At 39.0% G+C, this 21,312-nt stretch overlaps 1 protein-coding gene across 2 annotated transcripts in view; it reads left to right on the top strand.

Annotated features, from left to right (window-relative positions):
- Positions 1 to 578: 578 nt before the first annotated feature.
- Positions 579 to 21,312, top strand: part of LOC109997529 (thyroid hormone receptor alpha) — a 98,114-nt gene continuing 77,380 nt past the window's right edge. Inside the window, exons 1-2 of one of the 2 annotated variants that reach the window (XM_065964655.1) lie at positions 579 to 1,422; positions 13,900 to 14,004. The gene's annotated coding sequence lies outside the window, so the exon portion shown is untranslated. The remainder of the gene's footprint in view (positions 1,423 to 13,899; positions 14,005 to 21,312) is intronic. The other variant, XM_065964656.1, reaches the window with a different exon arrangement.

Genomic DNA, 21,312 nt, shown 5'->3' on the forward strand with positions numbered 1-21,312 from the left:
TGCAAATGTACAAATGTAAAAAACAAATACCAAATATGGTAACATTAACATCTTACATTTTGCACAGAATTGCCAAGGGAAACAGCTGCCATGTCAATAATTAACAGCACATCATTTTAAAATATAGAAATGAAATGACAATGTCTTCAAGTGCAATTCATGAGGTCTGAACTGAATATAAGAAAAAATAAATAAATAAGATAAGATAAATAATGAATCAAATATACAAGGGCATATCAGTTTTCAGTTTCTAATTCATTGGGAAAGTTTCTTCAAAATATCACAAACTGTTTGTGCTATTTTTCCTTTTACCAATGCATTAACTTATTTACATATCCACCTGTGAGCATTAACATCTCTTTGGAGTTGTGTTTTTGAAATGTAATTTATTTATTTTTAGTTTGCCTCAATTTTGAGTCTTGTTTAGAAAATGAGTTAGGTATAACTGCTTATAGCCTAAGCCTATATAGACAGAGTAACAATTCTCTGAACTTTTAAGATCAATCATATGTCTCAAGGTGTGTCATCTTCTTCTGTGGTGGTTAATAATTGCAGAAGTTTCTCAGTCTTATGACGACCTATCTCACATTGCTGTGACTAAAATATAGGATGCCAAAAGACGTCATAAGTTTTAAGTTGAAAGTATCATACAATTACGATATAACCTAATTAAATTATCACCAAACTATATCACCCTGAATAATTTTAACTATAGGCTATGGCACCATATTTGATTAGATATTAAGTGGCTCTGCACCCGAAAATATTAACTAATTTCCCCTATGAAATGGAGTAGATCAAAGAAAGTATAAAGATGACGCATTTATTCTATTTACCCTGAAATACAAACAACATTGATAACTATAACGCATTTAGTTTCCCACAAAAATGTTTGTGAATATTATTATCAATAACTCCACCGTTTACAAATGTTGCTGAGGAAACGCAGAGAGATCCCCCCCCCTTTAGTTCACTCGTCTTACGCAACCATCACTGCAGTCCTCGCATTTGGCCGGTAGAGGGCGCTGTGGAGCTTGTTGGTGAATGCTCCTAGAGCTGCTCCTGACCCGCATTCACCCGTACTGTACAGGCAGGCGGGAGGGGGGGGGGGAGGAGGACTGAGCAGCAGCACAGAAAGCAAATAAACGTTGTAGAGTTCTCCTGCAGACCGTGGCCATGGCTTGGCAGTCCCTGGCAGACACGGCGCTCCCGTCTCCTCACACTTGATAGCGGACTGAGAGAGGAGGCAGCACCGGGGGAGAGAGCCACGCCGTATCAGACGGTAAAACCAGCAGGACTCGCTTTTATTTTCAGCGTGTTTGTTCTGCTTTTTCTTCACGTGTTAATCCGGCTGTTCCTTGTTCAACTGGGCTTTATGTTGACGGCAAGAGGAGGCGGGTTTCTTCCACAAGTCGAGCATTGGTGAGTTTGTCTTTTTTTTTTTTTTTTTTTTTTTTTTTTTTTTAATGGAGAAATACAGCGGTGGTTCCTTTATGAGCCGGCGGTACAAAGCGAGTGCTGTCCTCACGTCAACCCGGGCGCTGCGCCGGCCTGCCTGCCTGCCTGCCTGCCTACTGTACTGTACCCATAGATTAATGTAAAGACATGCAGTGTGACTGTGTGTACCTCTGCGTGCCATCTGAGAAAGTGGTCCGCATGACTGCCATGTGCTTCTTTTCCTGTGGTTATGTTCAGGGGACCTGGGTCAGGGCTAAGTTCACGGTTAAGGTTGAAGCTATATGATCATCGCAATAAGAAACTTGTTAACCTACACCCTTGCGATATACTATGGCTGTACAGTCTGGACCATCCGTGAGAGATGATATCTAAGAAGGAACAGAGAAAGAGCTTTGTGAGTGCAAAGATGTACTCTATATTTACAGTCGCCTTTATATTTCTATACGTGGCCCTTGCCAATCTGCGATTTACTGCGCAGCCACTGTCCACATTCCTATGCTGTGACATATGTAGGGTTGTGTGCAGAAAACTGTGCCAAACTGTGCTTAAAGTGCTCCTGGAGACTTGACATAAATAATGCATGTGTGCACAAGACAGCATGAAATATGAAATGTTGTTCTCAACCTATAGCTGCTCCTGCAGGCAGAGGCGTGGTCTACATGTTTGATATTGTGAATTGAGCTGCACATATTCCTATACTGGTCTTTGTGTTGTGTGTGTGTGTGTGTGTGTGTGTGTGTGTGTGTGGTTAAGATAAGGAAGGTGTTGAAAAGAATGTGATTCAAGAATGAGGGACGCATCATATGACGATTTCTGGACCAATCAGACATCATTTAATGAGACATTTCAGGCTTTTAGCTGCAGATCAGGATCTATAGTTTGACCTGCGCAGACTTAGATGAGTGTGCAGGTGTTAGAGTGACTATGAGAAGCAAGTTCTTTATATTATCTGTCAAAAATAATTTCACGTCACCTTTGACCCACATTATGCATTTCTTTTTTTGGGCCGAAATCTCCACAGAGGAAAATAAATCCAGTGTGCACATCATATTTTCAGATCGCAGAGTGGAAACTAAAACTCTCATATAACCTTAGCAAGGTGTAAAACAATGAATGAATGTGGAACTATAAGAGATATTTCCCTTGAGTGCAGAAGACGGGCCTCCATGAAATTACACTTGTGTTGTTTACAACAGTTTCCCCCAGTCACCCAGTTATGAGTTAGGAAGCAAGCGGTTTTTATTAGTTTCCAGCAGCCTCTCAAAGATGTATTGCTATTCATGAGAGCTTCCATCAGTCTCGTTTCCTTTAAAGAAGGAAATAATACTCTGTACTCAATAAATCCTTTGAAGGTAAATCATGCTAAAAGTAGAATTAATAAGTGTTACAGGTGTATGCCGTGGTCAGTGTTTTACCATAATATAATCATAAAAGGGGTTAATAATATATATTTCTCTAACATGTGTAACTCCTCTTTAAGAATCGCTCTGTACATGTATGTACATATACAAACATACAAAGCCATAATCTCTGCCTACAGCCAGACGTGACCTCTTTTGACGTCCGTTCCTATCACAACGCCCTCCCCCCTCCCCTTCCATTCCCATAGCTCATTGCTGCGAGGCAGCGTCCTGGTTTTCTGAGGTTGAGGCTTAATGTATAGCGAGCAGGAGGAGGGAGGGAGGGGGGGTAGCGAGGGGAGGTGGGCTGTGCGAGGAAGGGGGAGGGGGAGACGCAGGAAAGGAAAAACCTGTCTCTCTCCTTCCCTCGCCTGCTTCAGTCTGAGGGAAACCGGTTACATAACAGGGGCCGTGGAGGCAGCCTCTGCCCCAGTCCCCGAGGTCCCTCCGCCTACTTGCATCACAGATGTATAGACTAAGGGGGGAGGGACTTAAAGTCAGCTAATCATTCAGCCAGTTAAGAAAAATATCAGTTTGTACTTTTATTCAAATTATAACTGCGACCAGCAAATTTCATTGTATGCTGTTTTCTTGAACCCTTCATGCATGAACAATTGATTTAAAACCATTACATTATTTTATACCTATGACGTATTTAACCACAGCAACTTAGAAATACAATGATGTAATACATACATGTTGTAAACAGGATTCACGTCAAAGGCTTGTTTAGAAGAAAGACAAGTCACAATAAACATAGCTAGCTAGACATAACAAGCTAGGTTATTAAAGGAAGTAAGTGCACCATTTTACACAATAGAGGTGATATCAATGTGATATAAATGTCTGTCTGAATCATGACCGTCTGCGATGAGTGAGAAGCACGAGTACCGCTGGCTGTGTTGTTGTCAGAGCCGTCTTTACATCATGTTTACATGGAGGGGGCGGTTGGCTCCTCTCCTTGTGTATAAAAGCTGCTTCGGTCAAGGACATGAGGAAAGAAGAATAACATACTGACTGCTTATTTGGATGTCACAAGCATTTTTAGATCACGATCATTCCTTGTCAAATTAAATGCAATTAGAAGCTACAAGTTTACTAAAGCGTGCTAACATTTAGCCTGCTATCACAACAATGCAGGCCACAGGCAATTGCAGCTCCAGCCAACAATTTTGTGTGCTGTTTGCGCAAAACTTCTTTGTGCAAACGCGAGTGGAGGGGGGGGGGTGTTGCTGGAGGAGAGTGGAGGCTTCAGCATGGCGGAGGTGTCGCCAAACAGCAGTTTGTTTCTTGCTGGTGTTCAAGAGCGACATCTATTGGGTCAAAAAGTCGCGCATCCTTCTTTTAAGAATGCAAGTTGAACATACACTCATCCATGGACACACAGCTGGAAGAAGTTGGCCTTCAGGGCTAAATCAATACGGTGAACCAGTCACAGTTTGAGTCTAGAATGCAGTTCACATTACAGGGAGAAGGGATGAAAGATGTTTTATAATTTTAACTGGTTGATGACTTTAGCAGCCATTGAGATTGACGATGTTTTGAAAGCTTCTTCCCGATGATGGTCACTTCACAGTAACTCATGTCGCACTCCAGTCGATAAAACCTTTGAATTCATTGTCTGAGCCTTCATTTCTGCTGACCGCACAGTTTTTTTTTGTTTTTTTTACCTTAATACATTTCCTCCTATATGCTCCTTTATGTGCACTATAACGTGTTTATTTATTTCTCTTACCGCGCTCTGCAGCAGAGAACTATCCTCTTACAGCTACTCTGTAAAAGAGCTCTGTGCCATCTGCATCATTGATGTTGGTAAACAGTAAACACCCTGCTTTACAGAAAACATGCGGTGATGAAAAATGACGCTGCCCTGATGATGATCTGTACACTCAGTAAATCTGCTTTAGTGTATCCAATGTTGTTGACTCTTCTAAGCCTATTTAATGTAACGCTTCTCCACTTCCAGTTAAAGATGAAAAACAGTCCAGACATCACATGGGTGTTTAGACATAAGGTTCATAAACAGACTTAAATGTTTGCACACTTTAAATCACATTTCTGTAATCAACTTAGCTCGTTGCATTTAAAGAGACACACACCAAAACAGAGTGTTCTGAGAGCTGGTTTATACAGGGTCACAAACCTCCTCTGGTGCTTGATTCATTTTATATTTTGACCAAAGCACAGCACAGGTGTTTCATTTAGACCACAAGGGACTGTGTGAAAAGGTGGAAAAGGGGTTTAGTATGTCCTCTTTAACTATTGATGTGAAACTACGACCACTAATCATGAAGTTAGTTTGCTTCAAAAATACTTAGGTTCATGTAATTATTATAATTTTTTTTAAACCCTCAAATATCTATATTGTTAGCTACCTAAAAAAATCTGATAATGTCCAAGCTCTACGGGGATAGTTCAGGGTGTAATTATCAACTTGTCAGTGCACATTGGTCGACAAACTCTGCAGCTGTAACACTGTTTCTGTGTCATCTTAAACCTAGATTTGGCATTTTCCTTTTGCAGTATCTTGTTACTTAACGGCAAACATGCTATCTTAGAAATGATAACATTTGCCACGTTATGTTTTTTTATTTTATTCGAATCAGCTTTGAATATAATTGGGTCTGGGTCTGTTTGTTAAGAAAACAAGAAGGCATGTGGACAAATTACTGGCTAGATCTTCGCAACAACTATTTTTTCAGCCGTGGTTCCCAAAGTAGCGGTCGCAGGCCACTAAGAGGAGGGTCGCAAGATGCCTTCAAAAAAACAGAAGTAATGCACTTTAACATAAACCAGGTCAATAAGTGTAATAAATGTGTAAAAAAAAAACACTTGGAATGTAGGTTTGTTCATGACTGCAACAATGTAGATGTCTGCTGCTCTTTCACATGAACAAGGACACACCTGTGTGTCTATGCATTCCACTCAGTGCTGCACTTTATGGAAATCACTTATATTCTGCCCCTGCCTTTCTATCAGTAAATTACCAGGCCGTTTTCAAATCATTTCATGGTGTTTAGGCTGTTGTTTTCTTTTGTGTAATGGTTTGGTTAGGCCTATTGTCGTGGGCGTGGCTCTGCGCTGCAATATATGGCCTAACCACTTTTTGAGACAGTGGGGGTCCCAAGTCTCTGGCACCCATATGTTGGGGGTTGTGAGCTGAAAAGTTTGGGAACCCATGTTCTAATGAGTTGACATGTTGTCCAATGTCCATCAGCACATACATAACTTTCATTTTTATACATCATGGCACAGATAAAGATGCTTGAGTATTTATCCATCAGATAGGTTGTCCTGCAGTCTGTACTCTTCATTACATTTTCAACAATATTGTGACATGTTGTCACTGCTGTGGCTGGTTCTTACATTGCCAGAGAAAGACAACACGATTGTAATTTGCCAAACAACTTCCTCGAGGGTTCACAAGTATTATAAATGATGCATCTTTGCGAACGACAAATAAGACTTTTGAAATACTCAGTTCATCTTTTCATGCCGCAAGAAAGCAGATGATTATGTGAATAAAAGTCTTGAATAGATGAACTGCAGTCATTTTGTTTTTGCAGCGCATATGTGAGCAGGTAAATGAGATGGAAAATGAGGCAGAAAATGATGGCAAAGTGATGAGCAGTGCAGAGTACAAAACAAGGGACGGCTGATTGAAGTTCCCACCAAGTGACTATACATAGTTCAGATTATATCAGCCTGAATAAAGCATAAGCAGGCTGTACAGTGAGCTCTCACACAAACACATAAAGAGTTTTATGGAAGAGCCTTAGGGCCCCTCCCTGGTGCTATAGTTTCTCTGGAATGTTCTGTTCTTTTCTGCAGAAGACGGAACATCTTTATTTAATGCAGCCTCTATTCAATTAGTGGTAAACGCCAGATGTAGACATGCCTCCCCCACACAGAAAAATTAAATATCTATCAGCGAGCCAAGGTTATCCCTCCCTCCCTCTGACAGGAAATCAAGCGCTTTAATTGGGGTTGAGAATCACATGGGTCACGACATATAGTTTAATCGAGTTAAAGTCGTCATCTCATTTTGCTTGTGCAATTTAAAGGAATTTCTTTTCACAACATGAGTTATGATAAAGCAGGACACGTTTAACAATCGGAATAAGGTATGTTTGGATATTCTTTTTAAAATTACAAAGTGGAGAACAGTTTCTCCCTCAGGCGGAAAGAGGAGTGTTTGTCTCTCTTTAGGGGCTTATCTTGATAATGATATGCTTTTGAACTCTGAGCTCGACACAACTGAGGTGTCTTTGAAGCTTTAAATGTTCTCCATTGGTTTCCAATGGTGTTGTGTTTTTCATGTTGTAGCTGTGAAATATTCTGTGACAGATTTTTTTTAACAATGATGGAAAAAACTGAAGGCTGTCTATCATTTTGACGGATTAGAATCACTGGGTGTCCACCGCTGCTTTCCAATTGTCACACAGCGTTGTCCTTAAGCACGCGTGAAGCACCTGGCTGCAGTAGACCTTCCAGTCCAGTTGGTGACGAGTGTGCATAATTAATTAGTTATTGTTTTGTCCTGTAGACTGTCTGACCTCACGTGCATGACATCGTTGACTAGCTTCTGGTTGTTTTCATAGCATGGTTAAGCTATCGTTAAGCTGTGCATGTGTTGTATTACGACGTTATGTACAAGAAATGGCCGTGCTCAGGCCCGGTTAGTCCTGGAGCGCCGTGAGCTATGGCGGAATGAACGGGGGGGACGGGGGGGGACGGGGACGGGGGACGACGACAATCATGCTTAAGCACAGTACGGGACAGCTTCACCAGTCTGAGTGCACCCTCAAATTGTTCTGCAAATTAAACGTAATGTGTTTCTATAATCAAAGGCTATGATGAAGAGTTAATAAATAAATAAATAGACATTTATTAGTCTCATTATCATAAAAACATAAGAAATGAAAATGACGTTTTAGATTATGACGGAGATTTTACGACCCTGTCCGTCAAAATGACAGACAACAAGAAAGTCTAGCGCAACCTCTGGTGTCATGTGTATACACTCAAAGTGCTTTTCTCTACCGTCTGTTTTCTACTTCCTCCTTGGTTTCTGTCATTATTGTTGTTGTGGTCATCCTGACCAACTTTACTGACATTTTACCAACCACAGCAAGTTAAAATACATAATGTTCACACCATTAAGCACAAGATCATTCAAAAAACATGATGATTACATATCTGACTAAAACTGGACTTTTAAAGTTCATGTTAACATGTTAGTTAGTAGTTGTAAATCGTTGATTAGACCCTTATCGGGCCTACGTCATAATGACGATATTAGCTGAAGGCAAAACGAAGCTAAACTAAGGGAAACTCGATTCGCTACCATAGGGTCGAAGTTGACATAGGAGTTTTAAAATGTTGTTGTGTTGAGTTATTGGGTGCCAGAATAGAAACAGTGGTAAGAGTAATATCCCAAAACTAAAACTCTATTGAATACTAGCCGCCGCTGCCCATGTAACATGTTGCTAACCTCATAACAAAGCTAACATAACAAGTGTAGCTACTTATTAAAGCTGTTTCACTGCATGTACTTCTGTGCTTGGTTCAAAAAAAGTAGTCCAATTTCATGTCCTAACCGAGCTATGACCATAACTCAACTTAATTGTGCATGTACACGTACAAGGGAGAGGGGAGATGTATAATCTTAAGAGAAATTTAAAATATGTGGCGACGTAATGTATTTTACAAGTGAGTCATTTTCTTAACACAAGCTCATGTTGTTTACAAAAGGGGATTGATGGTCTGTCGATTTTTGCTCTATGGGTTTATCAAAAGTATCTTTTTATTTTACAGCAGAACGCAGCTTTAAATCTCAATGTTTTTAGTACCACAGTATTGAAAACCTCCAAGAACAAAAGCTGGCATCAAAAGTCAGCTGTCTCAATTTTACTGACGTTATATTTATACGTCCTTATCTCTGTAGGATAAAGCAGAGCATCATAGTGATCACTAAGTAGATCAGTAAAAAGCTGTTAGTTTTGCTTCATTTTCAATACAACCATGGAAATATGTAAAACATTACACCTTCATGATGTTCTGTTGTAAGTTCTGTTATAAATATGTTGTGTATTCCACGGACACCTTGGTTGCTGATAAGGGGCTGCAGATTGTTTACCAGAAGCTGTGCTTAAACGGTTGACCTAGAGTTTTATATACAAAATGGTGTGTCTGTTGGAAGCTTGACTTTACAATTGTCTGTTCATGTCACACTTGATATCTCACAAATTCCTTGTGGCTCAAACTTCGTGGATGGGTTTGATCTCGTTAGTGTTTTTTTTTTTTTGGGACTTTTGATTACAGTGATTGGCCAAAAAGAGGCTTTAAATCAATCTACATTTTTTATATCCACAGTCAGCACTATGCTGAGTGCTAGTCCATATATTTCTGGTTCCCTCAACCGTTTTTTTAATCCCTCAGCACCAATAGGCAGGACAGCATGAGTGAAGGCATGTGTGCTGTCGCTGCGTTCAGGACTCTCTGTTCTCTCTCTGTTTCTCCTCCCTCTATCTCTGACTCTAATGCTGCAAAGTCTGTTTTCCTCAGTAGCATCTCTCAGGGGGGATTGTATTGTTTTAGGGGATAAGAGAAAAGAGAAAAAAAAAAACTGCTCGAGTTGGATGAGAGAAAGACTCCAAAACAAGCTCTCATCCCTCCAGGGAGGATTCTCGCTCACATACACAAATGTTCTCAGAGAGTAGATCTATGCAGTAAGAATTACACACGAACATAAACTCTCTGGCCTATGGAGAAAGGAACAGAGACTGGCGTCAGGAGTGGCCACAACAGGAAGTGGTCAAGGGATTACATTAAAAGGACGGACTCCCTGCTCAGATTTACTTCTGAAACGAAGGCCGAGGCCTTTACTGCTCCCCGCAGGAGGTTACAGTATGCACAGTAAAGTTAACATCCTGACTCTTGAAAGGGAACTGGGCATCTCGCTGTTCCAAACATGAGAGACATGAGGAAGATGGAAGAGAGGCATTGTGCCCAGAATCAAGACCAAGATAGAAATGACTAAAGTAATGTTGGCATGGTGCTGAGAGTATAAATCTCAAGACATGAATCCACCATATTGGAAGTATTTGCGCACCCCCCCCCCCCCCCCCATCTCCAGTAGACTCTCTGTGACTACAGTCACTGAGTTTTGTGACAGCTGCTCCCAACCAGTTAAATATATTTCTGGCATGTTTGAAAGTTTATTGACTGCACACGCTCACACATTGAGAGCAGAGCCACAAGCCAATCCCCCGACTTCAGAAATGTTTTCCCCTTTTTTTTGCCTTGCATAAACTGACAGACAGCGTGTGAAATCAGCAAGGCAACAGTAGGCATACCTGCTAAATCTTTCGACAACTGAAATATACAAATCTAGGGCTGGGCAATTAATCAAGTTTCAATCACAATATTGATTTCCCACAATAATAATGAAAACAAGGTAATCGAGCTCATATCTTTACTGTGCCGCAGGCATAGCGCTTGTCATGTGTGGTTAATGTTTCAAAGGGTTTGTTTTTATACTTTGGCCACAAGAGTACATAACCACTACCTGAAAAACATTGTTCATGTATTCATTTGTTATTTGATTATATTTATATTTCTCTCTATTTATTTTCATTTATCGCTTGTTTTTAATGTTAAAGTGTTCAGAATGTTTTAAGAATTGTTTATAAGTTGGATATAATCAGTTGATGCAGATGTTGTAAAATCAAAAAATAATGGTGTTTAATAATTGTGATCTCAATATCAATCAAAATAATCGTGATTATGATTTTTACATTATCTGAGCAGCTCTTCAACTTCCGTCTGTTAGAGTTTTCTATTGACCACTGTGAATGGTCCGTCCGGATTTAACTCATGCAGTGTGAGCGCTCAGGTCATGCCTGACAATCCCTGTACAGTACAGTGTGAGCACATAAATCATGAGCTTTGGGCGTGCGTCTTAAACTATTCAGTCGCACAGTGTGAGCTGACATTCCACCACAACTTTTTTACAATCCTACAGTGTACGCTGGGCTTAAGCCCCCACCAGGGAGGAATTACTCTGAGCTGGCTGTAATGAATTTGATCAGTGACACCTTAGTAGTGCTGTTATTGTTTGTCTTTTTCTTTTCTTATCTAATAACTTCATGACATCACATTGTCCCATTGTCTGCCAATTAGAGCCTGTGACAGACTTAATTAATGCAGCAACCAGGTCATGTTTTGCGCAAATACTTATTAAGGCTCTTATTTATCAATCAGCATTTCATTTAACATTACTGTTTCACAGTGAAACCATGCCATTAGAAATCTTAATTCAGCCGTGTGTTTGTCTTGGCTTTAAACATATGTACTGTTAATGCGAGACATTTAATTTCAATCCATATAATTATAATAACACAGTCGAGGTTTTCTCTGGAAAAAGAAAGAGATGAGGGGAAGAGAAAAAGATCCAACATTTTCAAAAGAGAGAAAAATCACTGCATGGCTGGAACTTTGTGATTGTGAAGATGAATGTCAGAGATGATTTTCACAAGACAATTATGTGGGTTGTAGAGTGGGTGAGGAGAGGGACTGAAAGTCAGCGAGTGTGAGAGTTACGTTGTTGTCATTAAAGGAGCAGCTGAGAAAGAGCGATCGGTAGCTGTACGAGATACCACGACGAATGTAGCCTGCAGTTTAAGCTGTGTGTCCTTGTGCTTTCTGACTACGGTCGGGACTTTGGAGCAGGAAAGGGTAACACTGTAATTTGCAGCGTCGAGGGTGAAATGCTCTGAGTTTAGAAGTTGTAGAACGTGTTGGTGTAATCTGCAGCCCGAAATATGCAATGTTTTGTTTTCCTGTTGCTTCCCATTCAATGTTTTGCAACTGTCAGCAGAGATGGTAAGGATTCAATGACTCAATCCACTCGGCAACTTTGCTCTGGAAAACTATATCTGTGCACAGCATAAAAACATGCTCGATGACCTGACTAATTAATGATTAACAACTAAATTCGTCTGCGACTAATTTTGCAATCGATTTTTGTCGACAACCAATTGCACCCCTATTGTGTAGTAGTGATGACTTTGAGATGCATATCATCATTTCAAATCGAATGCAGAATCTAGATGTTTATTAGCACTCATATACTGCTCTCTCCACCTTGCAGAGTGGCGGCTGAGGGATGAAGTAGATGTGTCTGACGAGAGCATTCGTTTTGGTCTGAAAGCTGCTCTGAAGTAACATAGTGAGCCTTTAATGTTTGTTTAGTTTTGTTGTTTTAAATGTTCAGGTTTATTTGATGCTATTTTTTGCAACATTGTGCCTTCACACAAGAAAATCACCTTTCTGAAAGCTTATGCAAACTTGTACTTTCTTCAATGTCTGTTCATGCAGACAGTGTCAATGACTAGGTCATTGGGAATAATATTTACTGACTTTGGAAGCAGTTAGCTTGCTTAATGAGTTATTTTGTTAAAAATTGTATTAGCTGACTCTTACTTGTCTATGAGTGCCGTGCAGTAGAGGAGTGTGTGTGCTTAACATCAGACCTCTAGAACAAGTGCACTTAGCTGCGGAAGGCAGATGAGCCTGATCGATCCAATTTTGACATCCAGCATCTTATTCTAGCAAAAAGCCTTTTTGTAGTATTTTTAAAAGCTTAGTTTGCTGAATCCAGTGGAACATTTATGCTTGACAGGTGAGTGTGAGGTGTAAATAGCAGCACAAAATATGACATGTACTGTACATAGAATTGGTTTTATTGGTGAGCGAGGTTAGATTTACCATGGGAGGTAAATGTAGTGGAAACCCCACACAACCTAATAGTGTTGGCCTGCTTCAGCACAGACACAGCCTTATGTTTGTTTACAATCCAGACCTTTTTTTAGTCCTAGTCCAGGATTAGCTGTGGGCCAGAGGCTTCACCCTGCTTTTCATTCTAGCTTCATTGTTGACCGCCATTTCACTAGTTAGAAGATTACGTGTTCTCAGTTCCAATTAGGCTCACTCAGTCAAAGCTAGCAGCAGATATTTAAGTAGTGGACTGAGGAAACAGGCTAAGCTTTTTATAGTAAGTGTGATATAACTTGAGGCTCAAATTAGCCTTGAAAATGGTCGAAATAATGGGTGGATTATTTTTTTCTCCCTTCTCATTTAATAGTTAAACAAGTATGAAAGAGACACACGAACTGTGCTGTCCTATATATTCCTGAGCCTCACATCATTAAATTATTATTTAAAATGAAAGATAAAACAGCGGATGTCCCGTGCTGAGTTTAAAGTTAAAATTAGACCGAAACAATGAGGAGCTGTTTAAGCTTTACATAGTACACTTTTAGTAGCCTTATCTTCCTTATCTTGATTGTTTATGAATAACTGCCTCTGTAAAATTGCGAGAACACATTAACTTTTAATTTCTTTTGATTTAGATAATGGTTCTCAACAGGTGGGTCGGGACCCAAAAGTTGGTCGTGGAGCCATTTCAGTGGGGCATGAAGGTGTCCCTTGAAAATAATCAATTTAGTGAAGTGCCGTTTAGCATTTTGTTACCTTTCTTTGTTCTGTCACATATTTTGTACCGAACTCCACACTTTTTCATTTAAATACATGAGTCTATCTGAACTTTGGGTCACAGTTTCTCATGAAGGAGTTGGAGGTGGCTAGACGAGTGGAGAACCACTGCCTGAAATCACCATAAACCTGTCATTATTTCTGTATTTTTTATTTATAAGAAAACCCCTCTGTTGACCTAACCTGTTTAAAGAAGGATTTAAATAAAGGCCTATGCTAGTTTTCTTATTTTACAATTTTTTTTAATTGTGACTGTGAGTAATATTTATAAATGAGAACACAGGTATCATTTTGGTCACATTTAAAATATTTAAAGTTATTATTATAATATAAATTGTGATGATTTTAAACATAGTGCAAAGCAACATTGATATATAGTTTTGTTCAATTACAAATCAATTTAACCCCACAAAGTCTTTTTTTTTTGTCAATCCGTCACCTTTTCAAGAATGTAAATCAAAGTTACATTTTCATTATGTTTCAGATTTCTGGAGCGGAGCAGGAGCCGCACATCTCTTTCAATGACGACACTCTGCCGCCTGATGTTTGTGTCAACAAGCATCACTGGCCTTCATCTTCATAACACCAGGTTGGTTCTCTTCCTCTTCATAGCTGATTTGCCGTGGATGCATTTGCAAAAGAGCAGTTAGCAAACCCACCCGAATGGCTGCTTGTGTTTTCCCATCACTTCATCAACAGTTTTTTTTAAAGGGTTATTTTTGGGCTTTTTGGGCTTTTATTTAGATATAGGACAATGGATAGCTCAGGTCCGATTTGAACCTGGGCTGCCTGCTTGGTGGACTTCAGCCTCCGTACATGGGGTGCACGCACTAACCACTAGGCTACCGCTGCATCAAAATGCATAAATAAAGATTAATCATGAAGAAATACTAAAACACGGCAGCTTGAAGGAAGGGAGATTCTGTTGGATGTTCCAGTGAGCTACAGAGTGAAACATCAGTTACATCTGATAATTAATTAAAGCGCTCATCTGACAGCTCAAGTGTGAAATCACATTGGTTATGATAAGGAGACTCTTTTTAAAGAAGGGTTATTTAAAATTGAATCACACTCCCATCTTCACAAATACAAATTACATTTCTCGCCCTTGTCATTCAAAGCAGGTCATCTGATATACCTGTTACAGTCTTCTTTAAGTTTAAAACTTTTAATGTCAGAATTCAACTATAAAGTGCAACAGGGGAGGCAGGAAATAACAAGAGTGGTGTTTTTAAGTAGAAGCCCAAGCTGTCTGCTTTAAAGGTTTGTGATATTTTTACAGTGAGATCCTGAGACATGCTTTGACATGGGTTCATTACACCTTCACTGTTTTTAGAAATATATTTCCAGCAAAAACTCATTCAATAATTGACATGTTTTGGGTATGTTAAATATACTTCTTAAATAAGGCTATAAACACCTTTGTTTGCAAATAACAGGGTCATGTTTTACAGTTATTCTCTATGCAGGTGAGTAAGTTAATCAAGTAGAGATGAGAAAACTCCTCCCAGCAAGTCATTATCCAATCACTATGCGCTAACGTTTGGGGAAGCTGACAACACTGTCACAGATTTCACACATTACTTAGACATGGTGAGCGGTGAGGAGAGGCAGCAGTATGAGAAAGGTACACCATCTACAAATCAGTGGTGTGGGGACGTTTCTGTTTTGGCGTTGAGTTTAATGACAAAGAAGAGAAATCAGTAAACAAAATAATGAAAGTCTGCAAACATTGTTTTGCATATGTTGCATACTCAAAAGGAAACACTTATACCTGAACGATGCAGAGACAAGAGTGAACGGAGGAAAGACGAAGAAGTGTTTGAAACAAAGAGACCAAACGCAATGAAATATCAAATCTTTATTAAATCTTTATCATCCATTTCTGTGTGAAATTCTGCGAAAAATTTACAAATATATATATATATATTTAAAAAAACATTTTGCCTTCTTTTCACTGAGACCAAACACCAGGAGTGTGTGAAAAAGTAAAATAAATAAATATTTTTTGAAAAAAAAAGAAGCTTTTTTTAACCTCCTGCTGTTACTGTCAATTTTGCCTAAATCGCCTAAGAAGGAAATAGGCTACCTAAAAAATAAAAAAGGCCCGGGCATTCAGAACTGAAAAGAATCTAACCCAAACCATAACCAAACAGCCGAGGTACATGTGGGCTGACTGTATTGTTGTTGTATCCCTAATGACAGTATTATAATATGGGTCATTCTTCCAGGCGACAGTAATAGAAAATAGTACATCATAGACACAAAAAAAATTAAATGTAAACAGACAGTAATGTACAAACAGACACATACAGGCCACATGTAAACCTAATCAGTGTGTAATTTCTTTTGTGTGTTTTACATTTGCAGCAAAGATTTTTTTTTAGCATTACCTGCTTTTACATGAGTAGTACATGCTCTGTGCGTGCGTGTTCACCTCCCCTGCAGTTAAAGACTGGTAGACAATGGAAAATGCTTGTATGGCCTTATAACCCCTGCTGAGTGTTGAAAGCAGAGCAGAGATATTAGTGCAGTGGCGGAGCTCAAATAAAAACGCTCCTGACTCCCTGATGTGATGCGGTACGACAGGACGGTGGATTTAATGTGATTTGATATAACTTTGTCTCGCACACAGAGTAATTTTCACACGTCTGAGTTCCCCTGATGCAATTTGCAACAGATGTTCACAGCCTCCTTAATGGCCGTGTTCACATTGTCCTAATTTCCAAACACGCAACACGGATCTGAATCCGTGCGAGCAAACACAAGCGCGATGGAGCTGCACCGCATGGCGTGTCAGTTAAATTTTGGGTAATAAAATCAGTATTAATCAACATTGCCGTGATAATAAGTACAGCAACAAAGATCAACCCCTTTTTTTGCAATAATGTGGAGACCCACAATACCTTGCACGTGTGCTTTTTTGGCCAAGAACTGATGCATCTTGGTCATTCAGAGGTAAAACCACTGACCGCACCGACCACCCATCTAAAGCCCACTGGGATTGGCTGAAGACAAACTTGAATGAGTGGCTGATCTTTTTGGGGTTAAACTACGGTCATATTAGCTTTCAGTTCAACAGAACTGCCCTGCACTCAACGCTAAAAAAGCGTGTGATGTCATTGTTCTGATGTGTGTCATAAATAAATCATCATTGCCTTTAAGGGGAGTACAAGAGTGATGCTATAGGTTGGATTTAGAGATAGTTTTGTAGTCTGGTAGATTTCAGTCACATAATATCAAATGTGAATACACTAATACAGAGTTTTGTATCCTTATCAAACCTCATTATAGCTTCAACATTTTTAAGTAACCAAAGGTATAAATATCTAAAGCTCTCCAATGATGTCCTCTCAGCAGGGAAGGCTGAATCACTGCAGATTTGACTCTCAGCCTTGTTAATATTCACAACCTGCAGCTACAGTCTGAAAATGAGATGAGCAGCACATAATATTACATGCTGATTAAATGTACTGAAATAACAGGCACGCTTGATTCACTTATTTTTGCACAGGATCCTTGCTTGAGGCTCCGTTCAAGAACACTTTTGCAGATCATGTTAAAAAAAAACGTATATGTTGCGCATGGAATTTAACAAGGATTCTCCTCTCTACAGTTGATACTTTGAAGTTCTTATTGAACTACAAAATCATACACTTGGAGTAGTATTACAGTTTTTATTCCCCTCACAATATTTTGGCCAGATACAGGCTCACAGAAATGAATAGCACATAATTGATTTAAGGAGTTCAGTTCAGAATCTTAATGTTGACATTTGTGAATTTCATCAATCTTTAGTGACCTTCCATGGGAGAAGAAACAAGTTCAGATTTTTTGATTGATTGGTCCAAAAGAAATCAGATAAAGTTCAAATGCCTGTAACAATTTTCCACAGACCAAGAAGTTTGGCCCTTACTTACGCATGGCATAAATGCTACTTGTACAGTATATGTCTGATGCTGTTTCCATTTAAATGCCTTGGTGGCAAATGTACTCGCATAGGTGTGAATACCCAGAGTGTCCTTGTGTTTCTGTTGTGGGTGCATTGCTGCAGCTTCTTGTACTTTTATTTGCTCATGCTGTATTTCATGTGTTTCTGCTCTCAGCTTGAGTGTGCAGGCACACCCAGTTTTAACTGGGAATGGGAGATGACATCAATGACAACATAAATTGTTAGAACACCCAAAACTTACCCATAATCACAAGACAAAATACAGTCCATTGGCACATTTGGCTTTAATTTCCCTTAAGTCGGTTCAATCGCCTCTAACTTTGAATTACCCGTCCTATATCCTTCATAAAATCTAAACGTATGTAGTGTGTGCTGATAAAGATATAAGCTATTATCAAAATAGTTTTTGTTCCAGTAATGTTTATTTCTGCTGTTAAAATGGACATTTTCATACAGTTCACATAAGGAACTTTCGGGTCTTTTGGTCTCAAGTGGACACTCCAGGAACTGCAGTTTTTTGCATCTAAATGCACTTTCTTGCTGCACTTAAATCCATGCTCTGTTTTTTTTTTTTTTCTTTTTCTTTATAGAATAATTCTTGTTTTGTTCTCCTGATTGTCCAAAGATTAGACAATCTGAGACACAACAATGCTGGAACCTAAATAGACAGCTTGATTGCTAATAGGTCAGACTGCTCACTTCAGCAAAAACTCACTGTGGGATTTCATTACAAAAAAGTAATTATAATGCTTATATATTTTTTTCTAATAGGAAAAGAAACAAAAACAGGCTTTCTTTAGAAACTTCAGCACTATGAATGGGTGGTTGTCAAAAATTGGATGTGGCCTTTTTACAAGCGTACCATCAATAATTGTGATGTCATGTGAAACATGACTATAATCTATAATCTAGGTTTTTTTTGTTTGTTTTTTGGGCTGTCGTGCAGCAATTGAGAATAAAGTTCAGCCTATATCTCAGCTTGCTTTCTATAAATAATTGAGTTGTTCCTCCAGTGTAGTGCAGGTTTCTGTTTTTACTTTTTTTTCTGAGTTCTGCAATAAGAAGAAGTTGTATGGATGCACTCAGCTCACAGTCACTCAGCTAAATGTCTTTTTATAGGCCGGTGGGTGTCCAACGTTTTGAAAGCCACTGAACATGTACTGTTGGTACTGTTCCCCTCAGCTTAAATTATAGAGTCCTTCAAATGTTGCATAAATAATTCTGGTTGCCAGCTCCACGCGAACATATGAGCACGCAACCAGACCTAAAGAAAAAAAAAAAGGCATTAACCTACATAAAAGCTGAGATGTGTCATCATAAGCTAGTTAGTTCCTAAGTAACTTGAATCTATTTAATCTTTTCTTCGGTTTTCATAAATAAGAAGGCAGGTTACTACTCTCTCCAAGGCTCAACAGCACTCTTCTCTACATCTATTAAAGGTTATGGAATATTTTTCACGCCTGTTAATGATAAGCACTTGCCTTTTAATGGCTATGCTGATTACTTAGCGCAATTTGTCCTTTGCCACACAATTTGTTGCCCTTTATACTACGCTTTCTTTAGTGACAATATACGTCACAATCTCTCCAACCATAATTACCCACAACCGCCTCTAATGGCCCATTAATGGAAGCACTTCCTTGTTCCTCTGGGTTTCCACTCACCTCTGGTTTAACTATACTGTATTTGACTTGGATTCATCCTGTACCTAAGTAGTGAATCTAAAAGAATTCAAACTTAAGTACTGTATATATACTTTTACTGTACTTAGTTATTTCTGATATAGGGATTTTAAAAAATAAGTCTGCGCAAAAACATAAACTATGAGTGAATGTCCAGTTATTAAGGTAGCAGCAGGCAAGTGGGTCCCAATTCTGGAAAAAAAAAAAACTTATCACAGAAACTTGGCTTGTGGTAGTAATGTTTATTTACTTTTACAGTTGTTGGACCATCGAACCCTTATCTGGTGCACACTGCACATATGCAAACACTTATGTCATGTAATATGTGTGTCATAGGTTTTAGTAGCGCTGTGCATCTGCAGATGGAACTTCTCAAAACCCTTTAATTATAGCTTGTAGGTTGTTGGATCAGAAGATTTTGTCTTTCACATAACAGGAACTTCAGAATTATCTTCCTGTATTATATTAAAATCTAGAAATCATTCACTATTATTTTTGGTTGTTCAACTTCTTTATGAACTGAAAGCTGACTTGTGTGTTTCGTTTGATTACATTTAAAGTCAACAGCCAGACGAGTTTATAGGACTCGGACAGCTGACTGGAGCCAGCTACACTCTGGGGGCCTTTTTCAATAGAAAACTATCTATCCAGTAAAAAAAACTGCAGGATACCAAATGTCTGCCATTTGATGAGCAGAAATATAGATCTCAGAAGTGTATTCATAATCTGATTCCCAGGGATCTCAAAACTGAACATCAGCATTCTGAATGAAATCGCTAAAAAGAAGCACATCGTCCCTTCTTTTTTCGCCTGGGGGATTTTAGTTCAGTCGCTTATTGCCCCCATATTTTACTAAAGAATCCCTGCTATATTAAACACTTTCATGAAAAGAGGGATCCAGTGGGAGAATAAGGAGGACAAATTGTTCTGTTTTATTTCCAGTCTTTCTCGCACTCAAGATCAGAGCCACAGATAAAAGCTTGTGGGCCAGAGGGTGACTTTTCCTTTGCAATGTACTTTTTGCAACGCGTGATGTGATTAATGCTGAGCCCCAGCTGTGCGTCAGACTACCCATTGTTCACACATTGACACGCTGCTAGTTTCTCAGCACGCCGCAGATCAGGGGCATCCAAATTGTATCACTGTGGCTACAAGACCAGCTAATGAGCCAGTTCTTAGCACATTGTTCCCTACATTTAAATCTGATGATGATATTATTACTACCTGATTTAATAATACTACTCACCAGGATAAAACACTCCTAATTGGAACATTGATCCTCTGCTTTGCACTGGTGAATTGTTGTCAGGTGCAAATCTTTTTGTGTTTTCATCAACCTTTGTTAATGACCTTTTTGTATTTCTGCATGATTTTTTTGACGAAATGTTTTTTCTCTTGTCTGATGTAGATTAGTTACTAATCTACATGCATTGGATACAGGCTGCATTGGAGGAAGTTAGTGGTGATGCACTTTCAGAAATGAGACCTCCACTGTAGAATCTGCTTTACATTTGCAGAAGCTCTTTCATGACATAATCTCATACTCACCTTCTTCTGTTGCATTTAAATTGTGCCGACTAAAAAAAAGAATCACTAGTTGTTATTATATCAATTCACCCAACTTCTTTAAATCCCATAAAAACAGCTGATGTCAACATACATTGATCAGCTTTTCCTTTGCCCAATGCCTTGAGGTTCCTAAAATAGTGTTACATTTGGATGAAACTCTTATTACTGCTTCAGTGAAACACTCCTTTATACATTCCTAGTTGGATGTTACAGTGTTCAGTGCTGGATGTTACACATTGTTGTAAAAAAACACCAAGGACATAACTTGCCCATCCTGAACACCACGAGTAAAAAAAAACAAAACAAAAAAAAAAAGGAAAATAATTAATAAATAATAATTTTATTAGTACAGTGCCAAATCACATCAATACTTGTTTCGTAAAGTCTTTACTGAACAACTCTTTTTTTAACAGGCAGAAACCTTGAGTAGAACCAGACTACTCGGTGAACAACCATCTGCCTTGACTGTTTTTTCCAAGTCTGCCTGTACCATGTTTTCTAATGTGGACTAAATTACCCAAGCGAGCATCAATTTTTAAATGTCTTTGTTACAGACGGACAAGAATTGAAATATGTTATTTCTGTATTTTGCTGTATTCTCTGCTAACCTTACCTTATTTGGAGGAATGCCTCATTTCCACTTACACATGTGACTGGTGTCTAAAAATAGTGTCCAACACAAGGAAGTGTATTT

Source organism: Labrus bergylta, chromosome 16 (assembly GCF_963930695.1).
Source record: "Labrus bergylta chromosome 16, fLabBer1.1, whole genome shotgun sequence".
Classification (NCBI taxonomy): domain Eukaryota; kingdom Metazoa; phylum Chordata; class Actinopteri; order Labriformes; family Labridae; genus Labrus; species Labrus bergylta.